Source organism: Cherax quadricarinatus, chromosome 48 (assembly GCF_038502225.1).
Source record: "Cherax quadricarinatus isolate ZL_2023a chromosome 48, ASM3850222v1, whole genome shotgun sequence".
In the NCBI taxonomy this organism is placed as follows: domain Eukaryota; kingdom Metazoa; phylum Arthropoda; class Malacostraca; order Decapoda; family Parastacidae; genus Cherax; species Cherax quadricarinatus.
Genome location: NC_091339.1, coordinates 24,035,185 through 24,059,101, shown reverse-complemented (window position 1 = coordinate 24,059,101; position 23,917 = coordinate 24,035,185).

The following is a 23,917-nucleotide window of genomic DNA, read 5'->3' as shown; positions in this document are numbered from 1 at the left end:
ACAGGACAAAGGTTTCATGACGCGGGTCTTAGTCATATCACGACCCGCCGTTGGAGCTTTTGGTCATCTGACCGACGTCTTCACTGGCTTACTGGTCAACCCTTTAAAAATTATGGTTATAATTATAACTTTAATATTAAGGATACGGTAAGTGAAGGAATAAGGAGAGTCGATAGTGCTCTGGCTGGCACGATGTGTAGGTCGACTTGTAATCTTGGTGTCAGCAGTATTTATTCTTTGTCTGGTCCAGGTAGTGAAATTATACCAAATGGTTATAATCATAACGATGATTTTTAAAGAGGTGGACAGGTAAGACAGCGGAAGTCCTCGGTCAGATGACCAAAAGCTCCAGCTGTGGGTCACCGTATGACTAAAACCCGCGTCAGGAAACGTCCTGTTTCCTGACGATCATTATACCTACCTACCAGGTGGTTACAAGAGCAGTAAGAGCTCTCTCACAGAAAACTTGAGAGACTCGTATATAACTTCTGTGTCCTGGATTTATCCCTCAGTGGTGTTTATTCCTTCATTATATCTTCCTTCTGTTCTTGTTAAATTTTTGATAAGACATCGAATAGACTGCTCATACTAGTAAACAAACTTACAGTAAATTGTATTTCAGTTCCTCTTTTAACACGGCCCATAAACTCCCCTCCATATTATTTATATATACTACAGTAGTATTTTTCAGTCTAGTTTATAAAGTGCCCACAAGGCAGCGTTCGGTATGTGTGTGGGAGAGAGAGAGAGAGAGAGAGAGAGAGAGAGAGAGAGAGAGAGAGAGAGAGAGAGAGCTAGCTCTGGCTCATAGATGGTACTAACATCAGCCTTTACATTATTTACGGTGCACGACGGTAAACCGAAAGTAAAGAAGAGAGTACAAGGAATGATAATAATCAGAAAACTAAGAAAAGGAGACAATGTACTGTATTGCTTTATGTGTATTATTACTGATTTTAATAATTTTTTATTATGTTTTTACTTCTCATCTTTTTTTTCAAGTTAGAAACTCCCCCCCCCCACACACACAGTTAGATGAGTCAGGGATGTTAGGAAGTATTTCTTCAGTCATAGAGTTGGCAGGGGAGTGGAACAATCTGGAGAGTGATTTAGTGAAGGCAGGAGCCATACATGGCTTTAAGAAGAGGTTTGATAAAGTTCTTGGAGCAGAGACATAATGGATCCAGTAACAACCAGTGGAGAGACGGGGCCAGGAGCTGTGAATCGACCCCTGCAACCCAACCACAAATAGCTGAGTACACGCACGCACACAGACACACACACACACACACACAGACACACACAGACACACACACACACACACACACACACACACACACACACACACACACACACACACACACACACACACACACACACACACACACACACACACACACAGCTCTCTGCCGCCTATGGTCATGTTGCTCATTAACTGCTGCCCTGACATCTATCGGGATTATATTACTACTCTTGTTCTTCTTCCTTCCTCTCTGATTATAAACACAAAGAGTATTTACTCTGGGTCTTGAAAAACCACCAATTGTGCTGCACGTTATGAGTAGGGCTTAGTACCTGGAGGTTACCTGGAGGTTATTCCGGGGATCAACGCCCCCGCGGCCCGGTCCACGACCAGGCCTCCCGATGGATCAGGGCCTGATCAACTAGGCTGTTACTGCTGGCCGCACGCAGTCCGACGTACGAGCCACAGCCCGGCTGATCCGGCACCGACTTTAGGTATCTGTCCAGCTCTCTCTTGAAGGCAGCCAGGGGTTTATTGGCAATTCCCCTAATGCTTGATGGGAGGCTGTTGAACAGTTTTGGGCCCCGGACACTTATGGTGTTTTCTCTTAGTGTACCAATGGCGCCCCTACTTTTTATTGGCGGCATTTTGCATCGCCTGCCCAGTCTTTTACTTTCGTAGGGAGTGATTTCTGTGTGCAGATTTGGGACCATTCCTTCCAAGATTTTCCAAGTGTAGATTATGATATATCTCTCCCTCCTGCGTTCCAACGAGTACAAGTCAAGTGCTTCCAAGCGTTCCCAGTAGTTAAGGTGCTTGACAGAACTTATACGTGCAGTAAAGGATCTCTGTACATTCTCTAGATCTGCGATTTCACCTGCTTTGTATGGAGATGTTAATGTACAGCAGTATTCCAGCCTAGAGAGAACAAGTGATTTGAAAAGGATCATCATGGGCTTGGCATCTCTCGTTTTGAAAGTTCTCATTATCCATCCTATCATTTTCTTTGCACGTGCGATCGTGGCACTGTTGTGATCCTTGAAAGTGAGATCCTCAGACATTACTACTCCCAGGTCCCTTACATTATTTTTCCGCTCTATTGTATGGCCGGAGTCAGTAGTATACTATGTTCTAGTAATGTAAGAAATTAACATTGGAAAGCATACACTAAACACGCATTTGTTATACGATACCTCGGTATCGTAATTAAGCTCACATTATACAACAAACGTATTCATACCTCGGTATCGTAATTAGGTCCACAAAGTATACAAAAAACATACATTCATACCTCGGTATCTTAATTAAACTCACAAAGTATACACCAAACACACACATTCATACCTCAGTATCGTAATTAAACTTACAAAGTATACACCAAACACGCACGACGGGAAGTAATTCTTAACGTGAGGGCAATCACTGTCAGCCCTAATGCTGATATAGGGAATTAAACATTCTAATTTTCTAAGGGGGGAGGGATAAAAAGCCCGACGGCTCACCTCTGCCCCCTAACCCATTATTCTAGAGTGACGTCACTCGCTTCAGAAAAGTAAACAAATGGCCCAAAGTGTTCTTGTTCTTTACCCCTTGTTCTCCTCCTCCGCCAGCCTGTCATTAAGGTCGGTTTTCTGATTCTTGTTACGTGTATCGAGCGTGCTTGACAGCCCTGACATGGGTTACCGTCATTTACGGAACGAGTCCTTCAATCGGGGCGGGAGTTGGCGTGGTTTATTGACAGTTTTGGGCCACGCCCACTGCGTTGTCACGAACACCGTCCCTCGACACGAATCAAGAGTATATATACAGGGAAGTGTGCATCTTTGTGTAAATACACCGAAATGTGTACGTCTGGACACTCTCGGTGCATATACATCTCGGTGTATATACTCAAGAGAGATACACACCTCTCGGTGTGACGCTGTATAGCCCTTGTGGCTTAGCGCTTCTTTTTGATTATAATAATAATAACCTCTCGGTGTGAATACCTTCAGCTCATTTCGTCAAATCGCTGCGTTATGGCCAAGAAGTATAGTGAACCACTGATGTGAGGGCTGGCTGTGGATGGGGGGGGGGGGTGCTTGTGGGGGGCCACTAAAAAATAAGCCACTAATTCATCTCACAATTGTGACTGCCACTGTAGCTCTTGTGTAGTAGCGTTCACTTGTAAGTGGCAGTAATTACGTGTCAAGAAGTATCAGTGACTGGCCTTCATGTTAAGCGTGGCACTTTTATATGCATGTATGATTATTACATTCATGGGTAAACGCTAAATCCGTAGGAGTCATAGTGTCTGGGGTAAAGGAAGTAATCAAGTTCGATCCAAAGAAGAGGGTAGTTCCAACTCTTTAAATTAAGAGCCCTTCACTGCTAACATGATACCTCCTTGATGTCTGCATGTGTGTTTATGAAGACTGATTCAGTGAGGTCAGAGTCTGCATCCATTAAAGTATTGTGTAAATCACGTAAATGTTCTCTCTGCTGAGGCTTAATTTTCTTCTTGATGTTTTATGATGCACAAACATTTGTTACTGTATTTTATGTATATGTACATAAAAATTGCATTAAGGGACCCTTTCTTCCTAATTCCCTCTCCCCATCACAGAAACGAGAGAGAGAGAGAGAGAGAGAGAGCCCGTGATTTACACAAAATAAACTGAATCAAACACAAGAAGAGCAACAGCATGGAAAAACTACATAAAGTGAAGGACAACAAAAAATAGAGTATTTAGAACATCCAGACACGAATGTGCATAGTTGAGGAGAGAGGCTTGTTGACAATTTGAGAATTATATATCAGCTTCTAAGACCAGGTAATAAGACTGGAGAAGGAAGGGTTAGAAATAACGAGGAATATCAGAAAAGTCCCTGAGGAACTGAAGAAAGAGATTTAGGATGTGTTCCCTGTTAAGAATGGACTTCATATTCTAGGACTGCAGGAAGATGTTTAACACTTTACCACATTTGAGACTGTACCTTCAACTAGAGAAGCAGAGAAGGATACCATAAGCTGTATTTACAGTGGATCAAAGTATACTTAAGGAGCAGAAGCTACTAATGATCTCCAAAAGAGCCATTAGAATGGACAAATGTCTAAAGTAGAGTTTCACAAGGATCAGGTCTACAAATCACTGGAGGCCTGGTCATAGACCAGGCCGCGGGGTCGTTGATCCCCGAATACCCTCCAGGTAGACTCCAGGTACTTATGTACAGTAGACCTGAAGAAATAGTCGTAAGAAATATGACAGAAATGAGATATGGCCCTAAATAAATGGGGCTCCGGAAGCAGTCTTTTCAGTCTCGGGGGGGGGGGGCAGTCCTAAACAAGTGACTCTAAACATATGTGGTCCCAGAAAGAGAGGAAGAGAAGGCACAAGACAAGTGGCCCTGGGGTAAAGGAAGAAAGGCAGGCAGGCGTGAACCTGACCCGACACACCAGCAAATCTCAGGTCTCGATTAGGGCCCTCCTGATCCCCAAGCAATTAGGCAAGTTTCGACAGCTGACAGGGAATCCTACGAAATTGGGCGACATTTATAGATTCTAAGAGAGAGAGAGAGAGAAAGGGAGAGGAGGAGGAAGAGGAGGAAGGAGAGTAGACTAGAGTTGAGGTTAGACCTGGTCCTCTCAAAATACTGAATTCAAGAGGAATCTTTGAACCCGCCTGTAACCCCTTTTCCCACCTCCCGGACACAAGTACACACTACTAAATCCTCTCCAGTCTTTGCGACCATCTAGGCTCGTAGAGATGAATGTCCTAGACGTAGCGATTTTTAAAGGATATCAATATCTCTTCTCTTTATTTTTCTTTTATGCTTTTCCCTTCCAAGTTTCTCATTTATGGAAGATTCGTAAGTCTTAATATCTCGTTTAGGCGCTATTAAAGCACGTATAGAATGCAATACATTACTACAGTTTAAGACTTTTGCAGCGAAAGTAGTTAGTCTTTGTAGCAGGGGCATCTTCTTGTTATAGATTTATGGCTGAAGATTGAGACCACAAGCCATTGATTTGCATTTTATTGGGAAACAGATGTGAAGGGTCTTTTGTCTGTGTCATCTGTGAGTTTTTCTTTTTTTTTTTTGATGGTTGTGTGTTGAAGGCCTCGCTGAACTTTGTTTAATATATATGTTAAAATCCCTAATATATAACTTTTATTACAGGAATAGGGGCAGGGTTAATGTAGGGGGATATATATATATTTCTGACTATTTTTTTCCCTTTAAGTATGTTTAATTTTTCGATTATTTGCCTTTTTTTTATTTCTTGTGAATTGTATATTTGTAAGTAAGAGCTGACTCAAATTTGATTACCCTTAAAACAGTACACCCATCTACACACAACGCCAAACCCAGAACAAATATCCCATACTTAAAACATAATGTATTGACATTATTATTATTGGTTGTGATGTCAGTACACTTCTAGAAAGACGACTATAGATATACCTTTGATGAGTTTGGACAGACTTTCTACTCCCGGAGCCCGACCATGGGCCAGGATCGTCTGGTGCTTGCCTGGTCAATTAGGCTGTCTCTGCTGGACGTCCACCGCACTATATATCCATCACAACCTGGTTGATCTGGCACCTGGTGAATGTGCTTTCTTCTTTGAGTCACCCTGTCTTGGTGGGAGAGGGCCATTGAGTTAAATTATTACAGATAAAATTAGCTAGATGTATTTCGATGGCTGTGCGATCCGAGAGAGAAGTATTCCCGTATTCTATAACCCCATCCCCTTGTGCTTCAGTGTGCGCTATTGGAATAGTACAGAGTGCGGCTCAAGTTGATATTGCAGTTGAATATTAGCGTTGAAGATTTGAAGGTAATCAGAAGAAGCCTTCACAAGTCATCATATCTAAATTTCAACAATAAAAAGGATAAAATAGGATATTACACAGTCTAAATCTAATTCAAACCTCTCAAAGAGATCAATATTATAAAATACTTGAGCACATTAAACTTAAACTCTCATAAGTTGAATTATAAATTTTCAGTTTGGAAGGTTGAAGGTAATCAAATGCCACACTCGGAAATTATCCAGTCAAAAACAGTATTTTTCACTTTTTTATCGTTTCTAAAACAGCAGACTGGGACCCACACAGGCCAAAAACAATCAAAATTTCTCTCCAAGTACGTAAGGTGCTCTCCTGGTCTTAAGATTTTTTTACAAAAATTTTATATATCAGCGGTGTTCTGTATAATTATGCAGTGGGAACAAAATCCAACTGTCATGTCCCATCACCAGTCAGTAAACAACAGACGCCGTTCAAAGGACGTAAGCTGAAAAATTATTAACGGGAATGAAAAGAAAACACACTTATTTTTCACATAAAATGGTCAGTTATTTTTTTATTAACAAGCCGGTCATTTCCCACAGAGGCAAGGTGACCCGAAAAAGAAGAAACACCTTCATCATCATTCAATCCATCTTACCTTCTCTGTACGGCGTCAGTATTTAATAGATAATAAAGGACAAATCTGAGTCTATATATATTTCAGTTCCACTCACCGCCTTCCCATATTTCCAAAACCAATACTTTCCTATGTCTTTTCTAAATCTAAACTTATTCGTTTTGAATCCATTATTACGAGTTCTGTCTCTTGGAGGGATATCCTCAGGACCTTGTTTATATTTCCTCTGGCATCTTTCCTGAACATCTGAAGCCCCACCGTTGAGGGTTTTGCAAGGTATCTAAGCGGTTGCAGAATACTGGTACGAATAGTTTCAGCACCTTTGGTCTTAAGGCGCGTGAACATGCCAGTTGGTTCAAGATTTTTGTCCACGTTTTCGAACACAAGTGTTGAAAATTTGAAACCGAGTGTGTGCAACGTTCTCGAGTTATGAGCGAAATGTAATCGAGAAAGTTAGACAAAAATAAAATAAGATGAAAAAATAGGCAATTTCTTTATGGTCCTCTTCAGGGATACACAATAATGATAATATTGTTTTATTATCGTTATATTTCTGTTATTATTATTATATTAGTATGGAAGCGCTAAACTAGTAACTATCATGTAGTTGCAAGGTAATAAAAGGTAATCATGTTTGATCCGATGAAAGGGAGGATAGTTCCAATTTCTTAAGAGCTCTTCACCGGCATCAATGCAGCCTTTCATTTTCTCCCTTTCCCAACTTTGAAAGGGCAATAGAGATTGAGAGAAAATTAAAAAAAAATATTTTGCATGTGTTGTTGGTGATTCAGTGATGGTGTCTGTCTTGTCCTCGTCGTTACCTGCTGTAATTGCTATCACCTGGTGTTGGTTTTTGTAATTCTTTCTCCCGAGTGTTCACCTCTGTTCTCTGAGGCAGCTGAGTAGTGGTTGTGGATGGTGGTCGTAGTGGTGGGTGGTAGTAGTTGTGTGTGGTAGTAGTGGTGGGTGGTAGTAGCTGTGTGTGGTAGTAATGGTGGATGGCAGTAACTGCGTGGCAGTAGTGGTGGGTGGTAGTAGCTGTGCGTGGTAGTATTGGTGGGTGGTAGTAGCTGTGTGTGGTAGTAGTGGTGGATGATAGTAACTGTGTGTGGTAGTAGTGGTGGGTGGTAGTAGCTGTGTGTGGTAGTAATGGTGGATGGCAGTAACTGTGCGTGGTAGTAGTGGTGGGTGGTAGTAGCTGTGCGTGGTAGTAGTTGTGGGTGGTAGTAGCTGTGTGTGTGGTAGTAGTGGTGGGTGGTAGTAGCTGTGTGTGGTAGTAGTGGTGGGTGGTAGTAGCTGTGTGTGATAGTAGTAGTGGGTGGTAGTAGCTGTGTGTGGTAGTAGTGGTGGGTGGTAGTAGCTGTGTGTGGTAGAAGTAGTGGGTGGTAGTAGCTGTGTGTGGTAGTAGTGGTGGGTGGCAGTAGCTGTGTGTGGTAGTAGTAGTGGGTGGTAGTAGCTGTGTGTGGTAGTAGTAGTGGGTGGTAGTAGTTGTTGTGCTGGTGGTAGTGGTGGATGGTAGTAACTGTTGTGCTGGTGGTAGTGGTGGATGGTAGTAGCTGTTGTGCTGGTGGTAGTGGTGAATGGTAGTTGCTATTGTGCTGGTGATAGTGGTGGATGGTAGTAGCTGTTGTGCTGATGGTAATGGTGGATGGTAGTAGCTGTTGTGCTGGTGGTAGTGGTGGATGGTAGTAGCTGTTGTGCTGGTGGTAGTGGTGAAAGGTAGTAGCTGTTGTGCTGGTGGTAATGGTGGATGGTAGTAGCTGTGTGTGGTAGTAGTGGTGGGTGGTAGTAGCTGTTGTGCTGGTGGTAATGGTGGATAGTAGTAGATGTTGTGCTGGTGGCAGTGGTGGATGGTAGTAGCTGTTGTGCTGGTGGCAATGGTGGATGGTAGTAGCTGTTGTGCTGGTGGTAGTGGTGGATGGTAGTAGCTGTTGTGCTGGTGGTAGTGGTGGATGGTAGTAGCTGTTGTGCTGGTGGTAGTGGTGGATGGTAGTAGCTGTTGTGCTGGTTGTAATGGTGGATGGTAGTAGCTGTTGTGCTGGTGGTAGTGGTGGATGGTAGTAGCTGTTGTGCTGGTGGTAGTGGTGGATGGTAGTAGCTGTTGTGCTGGTTGTAATGGTGGATGGTAGTAGCTGTTGTGCTGGTGGTAGTGGTGGATGGTAGTAGCTGTTGTGCTGGTGGTAGTGGTGGATGGTAGTAGCTGTTGTGCTGGTGGTAGTGGTGGATGGTACTGGTGGTGGTAGCTGTTTGTAGTGACATTACTTCCGCAATGTGACAGATCAACCAAGCTGTGATAGCCATGCGGGCCGCCAGCAGCAACAGCCTGGTCATTCAGGCAGTGAACAGGGATCCCTGACCCAAGACCGGGCCATGAGTACACTAAGAGAAAATAGTAAGTGTCTGGGGCCTAAGACCAGCCTCCCACCTGTACTTTGAGTGGTGACCTGTACTTAACTCAGTTGTGACCTGTACTTAACTCAGTGGTGACCTGTACTTAACTCAGTGGTGACCTGTACTTAACTCTGTGAAGAAGTGTCTTGTGTGCTCCCGTGGACTGAACCAAGATGCCCTCCATCGAGCAACTATACCAGCAACTTAAGGAAGAATTGAGGGCAGCGAAGATGGAGATACCGCGATTGACCGAGGAAAACAAGAGGATTCGTAGTAGTCCTCCTGTTTCGAGTCCTCAGGTCAAGAAGGGATCGTGGTCAGTGGCTGGACAGCAGGGGACGACGAAGTTGACGATCAAGAAGACGAATGGAAAGCCAGAAACGATGAAGAAGAAAGAGACTGCTGTGGAAACTCCTGTGGAAACCTCCAACACATTCTCGGTGCTACCCGACGAATGTGAGTCGACTACTGGGATCGTCACGACGAACGACAACAAGGAAGGTAAGAATATTGTTGTTGTTGGAGATAGCCAGGTTAGATACATGGATAGGGCATTCTGCTTGAAGGACAGGAGTAGGAGACAGAGGGTATGCTTTCCTGGGGCTGGGATGGAGAACATTGTTAGCCGGCTTGACAACATCATGAACGGTAATGGGATCAATCCTATTATTTGCCTCAGTGCTGGAGGCAATGATGTAGGCAAGTGTAGAAGTGAGGATTTAGTTAGAAAGTTCAGGACAGCTATAGACATAATTAGGAAGAAGGGGGGGCGCCCTGTTATATGTGGCATTTTGCCAAGAAGAGGTGTTGGTAATGAATGGTTGTCCACAGCAATTGGTATTAATTGTTGGCTGGATAAACACTGTAAGGATAATGCAGTACCATTCATTGACAACTGGGACAACTTCTATGGCCGAAACGACATGTATGACAGGGATGGGGTTCACTTATCCAGGGCAGGTGTGGGTTTTCTTGCTAACTCAGTTGAGGGGGTTGTTAGGACTTTAAACTAGGATTAGTTAGAGGTATGGGTTTAGAAATGATAAATAATGAGTATGGATATATTGACTTATGCTGAGATTAAGAATCTTAATAGTAACTGTCATGGAGTAACTCTGGGTAATGATAATTTCAGAAATTGTGTAAAAACAAAGATGAATAGGAAAAATGTGCAGAAGAAAAAACATATGATGGTATTTTATGCTAACAGTCGAAGTGCAAGAAATAAAATTAATGAACTACGTTTGGTAGCATGTGCTGGGAACTTTGATATCATTGCATTAACTGAAATGTGGTATGATTTAAAGAGTCGGGATATGACTGCTGAGTGTAATATTCAGGGATTTAAGTTGTTCAATGTGGATAGATGTAATGGGAAGGGGGGAGGAGTTGCATTGTATGTTCGAGAAAATATTAATTGTTGCATAAAAACAGGTATAAAAATAGATGGAGCAGTAACAGAGTCTGTTTGGGTAGAGTTCGTGGAGGGTCAAGAAAAACTAATTCTAGGTGTAATATACCGACCTCCAGGCTAGGATCACGATAGAGGGAGACTTCTTTGGGACGAAATTGTTAGGGCTTCTGGACACAGTAATATAGTCATAGTAGGGGACTTTAACTTTAGTCAAATTGACTGGAATTCTTTGACAGTTAATCTAGAATCCAGTGACTTTATGGAAACAGTTCAGGACTGTTTTCTGAAACAGAGCGTAACTGAGCCTACCAGGGGTAATAATTTGCTAGACCTAGTCTTGTCAAATAAGGAAACACTAGTGAATAATCTGGAGATCACTGAAGAGCTTGGCGCAAGTGATCACAAATCCACCACTTTTAGCATTAATTGGGAATGCAAGAATAATGATAATACAATAAAAATCCCCGATTTTCGTTCTGCCGATTATAATGGACTTAGGGAACATCTGTCTAATCTTGATTGGGGTTATCTAGCTAATGATTTTATTGACGATAATCATACTTATGAGTATGAAGGGATCTGCTTTTATGATTATTTTCTTAATAATGTACACAGTGCCCAGAGTATATACATTCCCCAGAGAGAAATTAGGTCTAATAATAACGATCCCAAATGGGTTAACAGGAGGCTAAAGCATCTATTAGGGGAGAAAAGGGGAATTTATAGGCGCATCAGAAGAGGAGAGGTTAACCTTACTGACCAATATGTTCAGCTTAAAAGAGAAGTAAAAAAGGGGATTAGAAAGGCTAAACGTGACTATGAAATTAGAGTTGCTAATGAATCAAAGACTAATCCAAATGGGTTCTTTCAAGTGTATAGGACGAAGGTGAAGGAAAAAGTAGGACCTCTGAAAACTGGGAATGGACAGCTGACGGATAATGAACTGGAAATGTGTTCCTTATTTAATGATTATTTTTTGTCAGTTTTTACACAGGAAGACGTAAATGAGATTCCAGTAATTAACAATTATTTAGTTCCTGATGAATTTAAGTTAACTAATATTACTGTCACGAGGGACATGGTTATTAAACAGATAGACAAACTGAAACAAAATAAGTCCCCGGCACCTGATGAGTTGTTTTCAAGGGTACTTAAGGAATGCAAGATGGAGCTTAGTCAGCCATTAACGAGTGTATTCAATGCGTCCATCCTTACCAGTGTTGTGCCAGAGTTGTGGAAGATGGCTAATGTGGTTCCTATATTCAAATCAGGGGAGAAGTCCACTCCTTCAAATTACCGTCCAATAAGCCTGACATCTATAGTGGGCAAGTTATTAGAATCAATTATAGCTGACATTATCAGAAGTCACCTTGAAGAGCATAACTTGATAAATGAATCTCAGCATGGATTCACGAGAAGTCGTTCCTGCCTGACAAACTTACTGACGTTCTTCAATAGAACATTTGAGGCAGTTGACAGTGATAAGGAATATGATATTGTTTATTTGGATTTTAGTAAAGCCTTCGACAGAGTACCTCACAAGAGACTCCTAAGAAAAGTGGCAGCTCATGGTATAGGAGGTAATGTTCTAGCATGGATTGAGGCATGGCTTACCAATAGAAAGCAGAGAGTTACCATTAATGGAGTGAAATCTGAATGGGGATTAGTCACTAGTGGCGTTCCACAAGGATCAGTTTTAGGCCCTCTCTTGTTCATAATTTACATTAATGACCTTGATGAAGGGATTACTAGTGACATGAGTAAGTTTGCTGATGATACAAAGATAGGCCGTATAATTCACTCTGAGGAGGATATCAATGAACTCCAGGACGATTTGAACAAATTAATGTCTTGGTCTGAAAAATGGCAGATGAAGTTCAATGTGGATAAGTGTAAGGTACTTGCCCTTGGTAATGAAAATAACCCTCGAAGCTATAATCTAGGTGAAGTAGAGCTTGATCATACAGAATGTGAAAAAGACTTGGGAGTCATGGTAAGCAGAAATCTAAAGCCAAGACAGCAGTGCCTTAGTGTGCGCAACAAGGCCAACAGATTACTTGGATTTATCTCAAGAAGTATAAGTAACAGAAGTCCAAAAGTTATTTTACAGCTCTATACATCACTAGTGAGGCCTCATTTAGATTATGCTGCTCAGTTTTGGTCCCCTTACTACAGGATGGACATAGACTCATTAGAGAACATACAGAGAAGAATGACTAAAATGATTTACTGTGTAAGGAACCTCCCGTATGAAGATAGACTTAAAGCCTTAAATCTCCACTCTCTGGAGAGGCGTAGAATGAGGGGAGATATCATTGAAGTGTATAAGTGGATGACGGGCATAAACAAGGGAGACATTAATAAAGTACTGAGGGTGTCGAACCAGGTAAGAACCAGGAATAATGGATTTAAGTTGGATAAATTTAGATTTAGAAAGGACATAGGTAAGTACTGGTTTTCTAACAGAGTTGTAGATGCGTGGAACAGTCTTCCCAGTGGGGTGATAGAGGCTAGGACCTTGGGTAGCTTTAAGAAGAGACTGGACAAATATATGAGCGGGAGGGGCTGGGTTTGATTGGTGTTGGGGGGTGCGGGAGTTGTTTCTTGAGTAGCTTTAGGTAGATGTCGTTTTGATAAGGACCTGCCTCGTATGGGCCAGTAGGCCTTCTGCAGTGTTCCTACATTCTTATGTTCTTATGTTACCAATAGACCCCTGGCTGCCTTCAAGAGGGAGCTGGACACATACCTAAAGTCAGCTTCTGACCAGCCGGGCTGTGAATCGTACGTCGTCTTCCGTGCGGCCTCAGTAACAGCCTGGTTGATCAGGCCCTGATCCACCAGGAGGCCTGGTCAAGGACTGAGCCGCGGGGGCGTGAACCCCCGGAACACTTTCTAGGTACAGGTAGATAGTTTGTATGTAGCTAAGAGTGGGGACCAGGAACTGAGCCTTAACTCTCCACAACCACAACTAAATGTGTATTTTGGGAGAACCGATCAAGGATTCCTAGATTTGGGTTATCGCCCAACTAGTGAGGATTTCCACTCCACCAGCGATTTACGAAAGGTTCTCAAGTCACTTGCTAGGGCATCGATCGTGATAGACTGCTACTGTGGCCACTATTCACATTTTACAGACTCCCGATGTCACTTTGGTTTTGTGAAATCTTATTTTCATCCTCTTCCCCTCGCTCCCGTCGCCGCAATCTTGAAATTTCACAATATCGTGGAAGAGCAAATTGCGTGTGTAAGGTGGTTGAGGCTGGAGCGTCCCTAGCTTAGATTTGTAACTAAGATGTTTGCCATCTTATATATTAAAGAAATGGGTGCTTGGCGAACACGCTAGACACCCTTGCAGATATTATCGGGCTTGCTTTCTCCCTGTTATCGGCAGGTGTGGTCGTCCCTGCCACAAGTTATCGGCAGGTGCGATTCTGTCTGCCACATGTTATCGGCAGGTGGGCTTCTGTCTGCCAAGGATATCGCTGCCACGTTAAACCTTCTTGAAGATGCTCTGGAACATATTCCAGCCTGTGTGTGTGTGTGTGTGTGTGTGTGTGTGTGTGTGTGTGTGTGTGTGTGTGTGTGTGTGTGTGTGTGTGTGTGATCTACTTGTATTTTGATAATAATGATTAAAATAGTTGTAGCAGCAGTAGTAGTAGAAAAAGTGATAATAATAGCTGTAGTGGTATTTATTATTATTATTAAAATATTTTTTGGAATTTTATTAGCATTGTTGTAAAGATTCGCCTCATCTGTTCTTATAAATAAATCACACACTCGTACATAAAACTCCTCAGAGAGAGAGAGAGAGAGCGAGAGATAGAGAAAGGGGAGGAGCAGAGAAGCAGAGCATGACTCAAGATCAGGACGGATTAGGTTTGCTTCGGTCGGTTGTGATTAGATTTCTCGTGAATGAAATCAGTTCAGGTTCTATTCGACACTGATTGGACGGAGACTGACTTAAATTGCTCGCTGGGAGCCGACTTTTACCCACGTCAAGTTTGATTTTTTTGTATATGTATTTTCCGAAAATAGTTTTTTTCCTCCCTTGCTCAGCTTGTTACTAATGTCAGATCGACGACCTCAGGTCTGGGAGAAGGCCCTTAGTGCGCTATTATTATTATTATTATTGATAGAGAAGATGCTGACGTGTGTTCAGCGCTGTTATGCCCTGCTGAATATATTCCCTTTATAATGTTTTGATGGTGTCCAGCCAGTAACTAATTCTTGATGTGTGACGTCAGGACTGCTCGTGTTCTTGCTGTGTGACGTGAAGACTACGTGTGCTCTTGCTCCGAATCGGGATGACTACTTGTGTTCTTGCTGTGTGACGTGAAGACTACTTGTGTTCTTGCTGTGTGACGTGAAGACTACTTGTGTTCTTGCTGTGTGACGTGAAGACTACTTGTGTTCTTGCTGTGTGACGTGAAGACTACTTGTGTTCTTGCTGTGTGACGTGAAGACTACTTGTGTTCTTGCTGTGTGACGTGAAGACTACTTGTGTTCTTGCTGTGTGACGTGAAGACTGCTTGTGTTCTTGCTGTGTGACGTGAAGACTACTTGTGTTCTTGCTGTGTGACATACAGACATATTAGAGGAGTACTTGAAAGCAGAATACAGACGGATCACACAGATGTTTACTGGGGTGCAGAGGAATGTTCTCTTGGCCAGGTTTAAGGAGTGTGGTGTGTATTGTTACTGTCATTAGCTGTGTGGACTTTACTCTTTTTACACACTAAATTAGAACACTTTATCAAGCAGTAAATCAAAGCACTTCTTCATACGCTGAGTCAAAGCACTTCTTCATACATTGAGTCAGAGCACTTCTTCATACGCTGAGTCAAAGCACTTCTTCATACATTGAGTCAGAGCACTTCTTCATACATTGAGTCAAAGCACTTCTTCATACATTGAGTCAGAGCACTTCTTCATACATTGAGTCAAAGCACTTCTTCATACATTGAGTCAGAGCACTTATTCATACATTGAGTCAGAGCACTTCTTCATACATTGAGTCAAAGCACTTCTTCATACATTGAGTCAGAGCACTTCTTCATACATTGAGTCAAAGCACTTCTTCATACGCTGAGTCAAAGCACTTCTTCATACATTGAGTCAGAGCACTTCTTCATACATTGAGTCAGAGTACTTCTTCATACATTGAGTCAGAGCACTTCTTCATACATTGAGTCAGAGCACTTCTTCATACATTGAGTCAAAGCACTTCTTCATACATTGAGTCAGAGCACTTCTTCATACATTGAGTCAGAGCACTTCTTCATACATTGAGTCAGAGCACTTCTTCATACATTGAGTCAAAGCACTTCTTCATACATTGAGTCAGAGCACTTCTTCATACGCTGAGTCAAAGCACTTCTTCATACATTGAGTCAGAGCACTTCTTCATACATTGAGTCAAAGCACTTCTTCATACATTGAGTCAGAGCACTTCTTCATACATTGAGTCAAAGCACTTCTTCATACATTGAGTCAGAGCACTTATTCATACATTGAGTCAGAGCACTTCTTCATACATTGAGTCAAAGCACTTCTTCATACATTGAGTCAGAGCACTTCTTCATACATTGAGTCAAAGCACTTCTTCATACGCTGAGTCAAAGCACTTCTTCATACATTGAGTCAGAGCACTTCTTCATACATTGAGTCAGAGTACTTCTTCATACATTGAGTCAGAGCACTTCTTCATACATTGAGTCAGAGCACTTCTTCATACATTGAGTCAAAGCACTTCTTCATACATTGAGTCAGAGCACTTCTTCATACATTGAGTCAGAGCACTTCTTCATACATTGAGTCAGAGCACTTCTTCATACATTGAGTCAAAGCACTTCTTCATACATTGAGTCAGAGCACTTCTTCATACATTGAGTCAAAGCACTTCTTCATACATTGAGTCAGAGCACTTCTTCATACATTGAGTCAGAGCACTTCTTCATACATTGAGTCAAAGCACTTCTTCATACATTGAGGCAAAGCACTTCTTCATACATTGAGTCAGAGCACTTCTTTATACGTTGAGTCAAAGCACTTCTTCATACATTGAGTCAAAGCACTTCTTCATACATTGAGTCAGAGCACTTCTTTATACGTTGAGTCAGAGCACTTCTTTATACGTTGAGTCAGAGCACTTCTTTATACGTTGAGTCAGAGCACTTCTTTATACGTTGAGTCAGAGCACTTCTTTATACGTTGAGTCAAAGCACTTCTTCATACATTGAGTCAGAGCACTTCTTTATACGTTGAGTCAGAGCACTTCTTTATACGTTGAGTCAAAGCACTTCTTCATACGTTGAGTCAAAGCACTTCTTCATACATTGAGTCAGAGCACTTCTTCATACATTGAATCAGAGCACTTCTTCATACATTGAGTCAAAGCACTTCTTCATACATTGAGTCAAAGCACTTCTTCATACATTGAGTCAGAGCACTTCTTTATACGTTGAGTCAAAGCACTTCTTCATACATTGAGTCAAAGCACTTCTTCATACATTGAGTCAGAGCACTTCTTTATACGTTGAGTCAGAGCACTTCTTTATACGTTGAGTCAGAGCACTTCTTTATACGTTGAGTCAGAGCACTTCTTTATACGTTGAGTCAGAGCACTTCTTTATACGTTGAGTCAAAGCACTTCTTCATACATTGAGTCAGAGCACTTCTTTATACGTTGAGTCAAAGCACTTCTTTATACGTTGAGTCAAAGCACTTCTTTATACGTTGAGTCAAAGCACTTCTTTATACGTTGAGTCAAAGCACTTCTTCATACGTTGAGTCAAAGCACTTCTTCATACATTGAGTCAAAGCACTTCTTCATACATTGAGTCAAAGCACTTCTTCATACGTTGAGTCAAAGCACTTCTTTATACGTTGAGTCAAAGCACTTCTTTATACATTGAGTCAAAGCACTTCTTTATACGTTGAGTCAGAGCACTTCTTTATACGTTGAGTCAAAGCACTTCTTTATACGTTGAGTCAAAGCACTTCTTTATACGTTGAGTCAAAGCACTTCTTTATACGTTGAGTCAGAGCACTTCATACATTGAGTCAAAGCACTTCTTTATACGTTGAGTCAAAGCACTTCTTTATACGTTGAGTCAGAGCACTTCTTTATACGTTGAGTCAAAGCACTTCTTTATACGTTGAGTCAAAGCACTTCTTTATACGTTGAGTCAAAGCACTTCTTTATACGTTGAGTCAAAGCACTTCTTTATACGTTGAGTCAAAGCACTTCTTTATACGTTGAGTCAAAGCACTTCTTTATACGTTGAGTCAAAGCACTTCTTTATACGTTGAGTCAAGGCACTTCTTTATACGTTGAGTCAAAGCACTTCTTTATACGTTGAGTCAAGGCACTTCTTTATACGTTGAGTCAAAGCACTTCTTTATACGTTGAGTCAAAGCACTTCTTTATACGTTGAGTCAAAGCACTTCTTTATACGTTGAGTCAGAGCACTTCTTTATACGTTGAGTCAAGGCACTTCTTTATACGTTGAGTCAAAGCACTTCTTTATACGTTGAGTCAAAGCACTTCTTTATACGTTGAGTCAAAGCACTTCTTTATACGTTGAGTCAAAGCACTTCTTTATACGTTGAGTCAAAGCACTTCTTTATACGTTGAGTCAAAGCACTTCTTTATACGTTGAGTCAGAGCACTTCTTTATACGTTGAGTCAAAGCACTTCTTTATACGTTGAGTCAAAGCACTTCTTTATACGTTGAGTCAGAGCACTTCTTTATACGTTGAGTCAAAGCACTTCTTTATACGTTGAGTCAAAGCACTTCTTTATACGTTGAGTCAAAGCACTTCTTTATACGTTGAGTCAAAGCACTTCTTTATACGTTGAGTCAAAGCACTTCTTTATACGTTGAGTCAGAGCACTTCTTTATACGTTGAGTCAAAGCACTTCTTTATACGTTGAGTCAAAGCACTTCTTTATACGTTGAGTCAAAGCACTTCTTTATACGTTGAGTCAGAGCACTTCATGCGTTAAATCACAGACCCCTCTCATACACTGATTCAGACGATCTCGTTCCACACTAAATAATACCACCTGATCTCACTAAATCACAAGACTTCTTCACACTATAAATCACAAGACTTCTTCACACTATAAATCACAAGACTTCTTCACTATATAAATCACAAGACTTCTTCACAATATAAATCACAAGACTTCTTCACACTATAAATCACAAGACTTCTTCACACTATAAATCACAAGACTTCTTCACTATATAAATCACAAGACTTCTTCACACTATAAATCACAAGACTTCTTCACTATATAAATCACAAGACTTCTTCACACTATAAATCACAAGACTTCTTCACACTATAAATCACAAGACTTCTTCACAATATAAATCACAAGACTTCTTCACACTATAAATCACAAGACTTCTTCACACTATAAATCACAAGACTTCTTCACAATATAAATCACAAGACTTCTTCACACTATAAATCACAAGACTTCTTCACACTATAAATCACAAGACTTCTTCACTATATAAATCACAAGACTTCTTCACACTATAAATCACAAGACTTCTTCACACTATAAATCACAAGACTTCTTCACAATATAAATCACAAGACTTCTTCACTATAAATCACAAAACTTCTTCACACTATAAATCACAAAACTTCTTCACACTATAAATCACAAAACTTCTTCACACTATAAATCACAAAACTTCTTCACTATAAATCACAAAACTTCTTCACTATAAATCACAAAACTTCTTCACTATAAATCACAAAACTTCTTCACACTGTAAATCACAAAACTTCTTCACACTATAAATCACAAAACTTCTTCACTATAAATCACAAAACTTCTTCACACTATAAATCACAAAACTTCTTCACTATAAATCACAAAACTTATCCACACTATAAATCACAAAACTTCTTCACTATAAATGACAAAACTTCTTCACTATAAATCACAAAACTTCTTCACACTATAAATCACAAAACTTCTTCACAGTATAAATCAAAATCCTTCACAACATAAAATCGTTAGTCTGTGTATATCACCTTAATTTCGACAAATTTCTTTTAGTTAAGTCGCTGAAGTAACAATTACAGCCCAACAAGATGTTTTTTTATTTTTTCTTAACATAAATCCTGTCTTTTTTTTTTTGTATCTAATTTTCATGTGCTGGAGAGTAAAAAAAAATGTTGAAAATATATTTCTTAAGTTCCATCAAATCAATTATAATTTTAAAGTTTGCAATTAAATTCAGGAAGTGATGCTTTTTTTTTTTTAATGTGTATATTTTTACATCTAAGAATACTGTATATGTTTACCCCTCAAGGAAGGTTTTTTGATGCTGGCGAGGGGCTCTTGATATAGGGAATTGGATTGTGCTCCAATTCCCTGAATTAAACCTGAATACCTTCCACATTCCCCACAGGCGCTGTGTAATCCTACGGGTTTAGCGCTTCCCCCTTGATAATAATAATAATAATAATAATAATAATAATAATAATAATAATAATAATAAAAATAATGTATATGTTTAAAGTTAAAATGTGAGATACGAAATAAAATGATTGCGTGTGAACATTAAAGGAAGTCACTTGACCTAAGAAAAGTTGGTGGGAACAGGACAGGTATACCAGATGGAGACGTTTTGTTATCACAAGGTTTTTTCCTTACGTGACTTGTGGGTGAAACGTTGTAATGAGCACTTACCTGCTCAGTCACACTTAAAGAAAAGGAAAGTTGTAGCCCCTCAGCTGGCTCTGACTTCACCTTCTTAACCTGTCTGTATGTTGTGCGCCACAGCTGGCTCTAACTTGTTTGTATGTTGTGGGCCACAGCTGGCTCTAACTTGTTTGTATGTTGTGGGCCACAGCTGGCTCTAACTTGTTTGTATGTTGTGGGCCACAGCTGGCTCTAACTTGTTTGTATATTGTGGGCCACAGCTGGCTCTAACTTGTTTGTATGTTGTGGGCCACAGCTGGCTCTAACTTGTTTGTATGTTGTGGGCCACAGCTGGCTCTAACTTGTTTGTATGTTGTGGGCCACAGCTGGCTCTAACTTGTTTGTATGTTGTGGGCCACAGCTGGCTCTAACTTGTTTGTATATTGTGGGCCACAGCTGGCTCTAACTTGTTTGTATGTTGTGGGCCACAGCTGGCTCTAACTTGTTTGTATGTTGTGGGCCACAGCTGGCTCTAACTTGTTTGTATGTTGTGGGCCACAGCTGGCTCTAACTTGTTTGTATGTTGTGGGCCACAGCTGGCTCTAACTTGTTTGTATGTTGTGGGCCACAGCTGGCTCTAACTTGTTTGTATATTGTGGGCCACAGCTGGCTCTAACGTCACCCTCAAACTTGTTTGTATGTTGTGGGCCACAGCTGGCTCTAACTTCACCCTCTTTTGTCTGTATGTTGTGGGTCACAGCTGACTCTAACTTCACCCTCTAACTTGTCTATGTTGTGGGCCAAAGCTGGCTCTGACTTCACCCTCTAACTTGTTTGTATGTTGTGGACCACAGCTGACCCTAACTTCACCCTCTAACTTGTCTATGTTGTGGGCCACAGCTGGCTCTAACTTGTTTGTATGTTGTGGGCCACAGCTGGCTTTAACTTGTTTGTATGTTGTGGGCCACAGCTGGCTCTAACTTCACCCTCTTAACTTGTCTGTATGTTGTGGGCCACAGCTGGCTCTAACGTCACCCTCTTAACTTGTCTGTATGTTGTGGGCCACAGCTGGCTCTAACGTCACCCTCTTAACTTGTCTGTATGTTGTGGGCCACAGCTGGCTCTAACGTCACCCTCTTAACTTGTCTGTATGTTGTGGGCCACAGCTGGCTCTAACGTCACCCTCTTAACTTGTCTGTATGTTGTGGGCCACAGCTGGCTCTAACGTCACCCTCTTAACTTGTCTGTATGTTGTGGGCCGCAACTGGTTCTAACCTAACCCTCTAACCTGCCTATTCATTGCTTAATATTTAATGAAGTATACACCTGCAAATTGCCTAGTTTGAGATGTTGCTGAGCCAGGCCTTTCAAATGAGCATCATCAGGAGCCCACAGTTTGTGAAGTCACCGCCAGAATTTAGAGACCTAACTTCTGCAGAAATCTTATATATATATCTAAAAATATAAAATAAAAAATACTTGTCACACTATGAAGAATGATAGACTGGCGCACCCATGAAATATTTCTCTTGACATATGATGGACAAACTTTCATCTAGCTGTGTGTTCATTTTTTTTTTTTTTAGGCTCTTGCGACTTCTTATATTTCTTGGAGCATTCAGAGAAGTTGTTTAGAAATTCTGAATTGGGTATCGGTCGAATCATATTTTTTATCGCGTTTTCAGTTCCTGTGTGCCCGTGCTTTGTTGATATATTTGGACCACTGCGCTGAGGCATAACTGTGGCCGGTTTCAAGAGCACTTCTGCCCTCACATCCCGGGCCTGAAACAGGCTTCTTTGCTCATTTGTTCAACCAGGCTGTCAGTCCTGGCGTCCCCACTGGCCTACATAGCCATCACAGCATCATTAATCTGGCACTCGGCAGAAGTAATGGTCCGGCTCCCCCTAGGAAACGTCTGCCTATTATTATTTATTTTGTCTCTCGACTTACTGCATCGTTTCACTCTCATGGTGTGTGTGAGCCTGGTGATTGACAGGTGGTAGTGTGAGGAATTATACAGGATCACTGTATTTCTTTAGTAAGTACCACTGGTTGGTATGAACCGGATAAATGTCAGTGCCAGTGAGCTGATTAAGAGATTGGCAAATTAAAAATTCTTTTGGTGTATATTTTTGTGCCAAGGAGCGAGGAATACGTAAGTGGAATAGTTTTTTTTTTTTTTCACACAGGGTTTTATAAGGTTAGGTTAACGTTCCTAACTTTATTTACAGGATAAAAACTGTTACCTGCATCAGCTCATTTGAAATCCTTTTTATTATGAAACATACAAATATAGGACAGAATGAAGTTGCAGCCATCTGTGGGATAGCAATTTCATTTGATCATCTGTGTTTATTACGTTGATATCATTATGCTGTACAAATATGTTCCAGACTCGAGTCATCCTAGGAATAAATGATCTGTGATGAAGTGATGTTCTGGAGAAGGGTGTAGTCAGAGTGAAGTTGCTGCTTGCTGCCCGTCTTGTTGTGTAGAAGCTCACTTCTCCCTGTCCTCTTCAGAGTGGATCCAAGTGTGGTACCTTGACAATATTGGTCTTGTACAGAACAGTAATGTCACCCACATCCCTCCAGTGTTGAAAGTTCTTCTAAAATGACAGATCCATCCAGGCTGGGTTCAGGCGAGAGGTGAGTAGTATTGTTCTGTTCTCTGTTCGATCAAGAAGGCACCTCTCCTGTCGAGCAGATGCAAGATACGTCAAAGTGCTGTAAGTGTCCTAGCCGTCTTGTTTGCAAGATTTACAACATGGTTCTTCATGTTCAGTTTGGAGTCAAATTTCACTGCCAGGATATCAACTTCGTCCCAGGGTACCAACACTCTCCCATTCATTCTTATCACTTCTCCAGCAGTATTATCATGGTGCCTAGAGATCATCTTTACTAGTGTTTTCTAAGGAGCAAATGTTACCTGCCACCGTTTACTCAAGGCTGATGTGCTGTAAGCTGGTGATTGACGTAACTTAGGTCTTAGAGCACTTGGCATTTCCTCTCTTGGATAAAGAAATGTCAGAGTACAGTAGTCTGCTTATGCATGGGATTCTGAGATGAGATGAAGGAGGTCATTGAAGTAGACATTCCATAACAATGGCCTAAGCACGCTTCCCTGTGGAACACTTGCACCAGTATAATGTCTTGTTGACTCTTTCCCTTTGAGAACTACGCTTAGAGATCTACCTTGAAGGTAATCACTGAGGAGACATAGTGTAGAGCCTTCAGTTCTCAGTGCTTGCAGTTTTGCCAAGAGTTCCTGGTGCCATACTCAGTCGAAAGCACCAGCAATGTTCAGTGCTTCTACATAGATGACTTTGGATTCATCCAGTGTCTGGTGCCACTTGTTTAACAACAGATCAGCAGCAGAAACCATATTGACGGTCACAAAGAAGCGAGTGATAGTCGAAACACTCTGTCATCTGCTGTGTGATTATCGTCTCAAGAATCTTGCCAGTGATTGACAGGAGTGACACTGGTCTGTAGTTGCTGATTTCTGTTTTCCTCTTCTTTTTGTAAACAGGGACTACATTTGCCTCTTTCCACACTGTGCTAGGCAGTGCTGATAGATGTGAGTACTGCTAGCTGCTTGCTCCAAGGATTTAAGAAGATACACCTCATCCTGCCTAATTGTCACCACTGACAACTTTGACACGGTTCTTGCGGCTAGCCAAGGAGGTTTCCTTGCTGGATCAGGAACTTGCATCTTGGCAGGAATATATTCGGCAAAGAGGTCAGCTTTCTCCTGACTACTAGAAGAAATAGTCCCAACCTG